Source organism: Ailuropoda melanoleuca, chromosome 15, assembly GCF_002007445.2.
Source record: "Ailuropoda melanoleuca isolate Jingjing chromosome 15, ASM200744v2, whole genome shotgun sequence".
NCBI classification, from domain to species: domain Eukaryota; kingdom Metazoa; phylum Chordata; class Mammalia; order Carnivora; family Ursidae; genus Ailuropoda; species Ailuropoda melanoleuca.
Window position 1 is genome coordinate 39,113,738 of NC_048232.1, and position 3,858 is coordinate 39,117,595.

General features: G+C 46.2%; 1 pseudogene; it reads left to right on the top strand.

Moving 5' to 3' along the window:
* The first annotated feature begins 207 nt into the window (after nucleotides 1–207).
* On the top strand, nucleotides 208–3,600 carry LOC100464992 (annotated as a pseudogene).
* Nucleotides 3,601–3,858: the final 258 nt, after the last annotated feature.

Consider the following 3,858-nt stretch of genomic DNA (forward strand, 5'->3'; position numbering starts at 1 on the left):
ACACACAGGAGGAGAGAGAGAAGAAAAGGAGAACAAGGCAAATGTGATAGAAGGTTAACAGCGATGGGGTGGGCGAAGGATATGTATGGAAATGCTTTGCATTTTTCTCTCAACTTCTTTATAAATTTAAATTATTTTAAAATAAAGAATTAAAAGAGTACATTGGGAGCTCCTACAAATACAAAGAAAAGCACACGTGACCTAAGAATGGAGGAAAACGCAAACAGACATTGCACCGAAGAGCGTATTCACGCAGGTGCAAAGCTGAGGACCGAGTCTGGGCGATCCGCGGGCGCGCTCACCTGCGTCCCCCCTTCAGTCCAGCGGTGGCTGGGTCCCCCTCGCGCGAAGGGGCCAAGGCGTCGTGTCTCAGGGCAGACAGTCGAGGTACAGTCTTTAAAAAAATACAACAGAAAAACTGGCTGCGNTGGCTGCAAAGCCCATCCCGGTGATCCTGGCCAAAGGAGAGGAGAGGATGGAGACAGTCATTCCTGTAGACGTGCGGAGGTGAGCTGGAGTTGAAGTCACCACTGTGGNCAAATCTCAAAACAGTGTCATGGGGCCATGAGCCCACTGATTCCCCTAATATCCTGATTTCTGTACCTAAATCAAGCCAAATCATGAAGGACCACACAGTGTTGGTACTTATGGAATTGCACTCTCTTGGATGCTGTGTTCTTGCATCTTGTTGGGACATTAAGCTGCCATGGGATGGTCACTGTTGAATTTATACCTCACCAGCAAGATTTCTCCTTTCCATCTTGCATAAAACTGATTTTGCCTCTCTAGCCTTGGTGTCAGTAGTAGAATCCAGGGGGTTTTGCCTTATGATCTCTTGGTCTGGGTGGCTACCTGCTGATTGGGACACCCCTCTGACTGGTAATTTACAATGGGGTAGATTGGTGACAATAGACTATTTGTGGAACAGTGGTCCACCGCTTTCTCAATATCTACTCAAGGGTCTTTCCTTCTGGATGTTGCCTAGTTTCCTGAATATATCCTCCCACAACCCTCCTCATTATTTCCTTCTGCAGTCGTCCTTGCTCAATGCTGCTACCTTTCCCCACAGAACAAAAGTCTTTCTCTTAGGTACAGAATTCTGGCCCTAGGTCGTTTTTCTTTCTTGGGTTTCTTCTGGACCTTAACATTTTCTCTATTCACATTAGCATCTACCGATTTCTCAAGGGGGAAGCCTGAACACTGGTCTCAGGTCAGGAGGGGTGGAGGAAGTGGTGGATGCTTCCATTCTATGTGAAGTATCTAAAGTCAAACACATTTCACCATCAATCTTTTTTTTTTTAAAGATTTTATTTATTTGAGAGAGAGTGAGAGAGTGAGAGATTGAGAGGGTGAGTGGGGGGAGGGGCAGGAGGAGAAGCAGACTCCCTGCAGAGCAGGGAGCTCAACTTGTGACTGGATCCTGGGACCTTGGGATCATCTCCTGAGCTGAAGGCAGATGCCTAACAGACTGAGGCACTCAGGCGCCACACCATTAATCTTAAATACTCATACAGATGTGACTTGAATATTCACTTTGAGTTGAGCTGAACCAAGTCCAGTTCAATCTAGACTCAACTCCAGTCTGAGGTGAAGATTGTAATTTCATATCTGTTTTTTTCTGTCCCCATCTCACCTCTACATATCTCGAAACCAGTTGTTGATATGCTTCGAGACATTTCTCCAAGATTTCCATAGAGAAAATTATAAAACTTTATTAAGAGATATAAAAGAATTTGAATAAATGGAGAGACTTATGTTTATGGGAAGGAAGACAACATCGTAAAGATGCCACTGCTTCGCAACTTGAATTATAGATTCAAAGCAATTACAATCAAAATCATGGAACGTGCAAAACTAATTTTAACAATTTATGTGTGAGAGAAAAGGGTCAAAAATAGACAGGATAATTCTGAAGTATCAGGTATGAGAACTTAATGGGAAATATGATTAAGGCAGTGAGGTGACAGCATAGGGGTAGGCATGGGGTAGATATTTACATAGTATCAAAGGACCCTCAAATGCTTATTGATTAGATATTATTATAAGTTCAAAATACTTATATACACTTATAAGAGAAATTTGGCAGACACCAAAGTAATCAGTTAATAAAAGTTAACTTCAACATCATGTGCCTTTTTATAGGATCCTCTGAGAAGGACCCAGAATCAATTCTGTGGTCTTCTGGCCTAAAATGCATAACCTAGAGGTGATTATGAGGAAATACCAGACAAATCCAAAATGGGGGACACTCTACAAAGTAACTGGCCTATACTTCTCAGAAGTGTCAAGGTCATGAAAGACAGATGACTGAGGAACTGTCTGAGCTAAAGAGACAGGACAACTACGTGCAGCATGAAAGAAACTGTTGGGACAACTAGCCAAGTTAGAATGGAGTGCGTGGCTTTAGCGGTGGCGGTATAGAAAGCCATTCTCCTGGGTTCAGTGGTTATATTTGTGTAAGAGATTCTCTTTGTTTTTAGGAAATACACACTAAAGTATTGATTTACTAATGTGTGTCATATTTGATAGTAACTCTCTGAAATGGTTCTGAGATAAAAAAAACACACCTGCACACACACAGGAGGAGAGAGAGAAGAAAAGGAGAACAAGGCAAATGTGATAGAAGGTTAACAGCGATGGGGTGGGCGAAGGATATGTATGGAAATGCTTTGCATTTTTCTCTCAACTTCTTTATAAATTTAAATTATTTTAAAATAAAGAATTAAAAGAGTACATTGGGAGCTCCTACAAATACAAAGAAAAGCACACGTGACCTAAGAATGGAGGAAAACGCAAACAGACATTGCACCGAAGAGCGTATTCACGCAGGTGCAAAGCTGAGGACCGAGTCTGGGCGATCCGCGGGCGCGCTCACCTGCGTCCCCCCTTCAGTCCAGCGGTGGCTGGGTCCCCCTCGCGCGAAGGGGCCAAGGCGTCGTGTCTCAGGGCAGACAGTCGAGGTACAGTCTTTAAAAAAATACAACAGAAAAACTGGCTGCGAAGCCCATCCCGGTGATCCTGGCCAAAGGAGAGGAGAGGATGGAGACAGTCATTCCTGTAGACGTGCGGAGGTGAGCTGGAGTTGAAGTCACCACTGTGGGTCTGGCTGCCAACGTCCCAGTACGGTGCAGCCCAGGCGTTGTCATCTGTCCAGGTGCCGGTCCGGAAGAGGCCAAAAAAGAGGGACCATACGACGTCATGTTCTGCCGGAGGTGACCCAAGCTCGCACAGGATCTGAGTCCGCTGCCGTGAAAGAGACACTGAAGGAACAAGAAATGAGGCAGGGCCTTGAAGCCGAGCTCTGTACAGGCCCCGCGGCTCTTTTGGCTCCTGAAATAGGTTTTGGAGGCAAAGTTACAACGCACCGACTTGCTAAAGACAAAATGATGGAAGTCGTTACAGCGCCAACGAGAAGTGTGTGGGGAAGGACGGCCCGATCCGCGGGAGCTGAGGGCCTGGAACATTCGTCTTTGAGTTTGCTCTTGGGACTGGTGAGGCGCCGAGCGCAAGGACGCGGCTGACCAAGGCAAGGGTCCGCGGTTCTTAAAGACTAGGCCCAAAATCTTTGATAATGAATTCGAGAAACAGGGCCGTTTGTAATCTTTCCCAGCGGGTTCGCTTTCAGCTCCGCCCTGGTGCCGTCTGGCTGGGAAGCGGCAGCCTCCCGGAGTTGCCCGCCTGCACGCGTGTCCTCGCGGTCCTGGACCCTGACTGCGCGGTAAGTGGCATTTAGCAGACAACTGATGGCGACTTGCTCATCTCTGGTTTCCCCTTTTGTGTGTGCGCGCGGAACCAAATTCATTGCAAATGTTCACTGTTGACAGAGCTGCTGAGATAAACGAACAGGGAACCCATTTG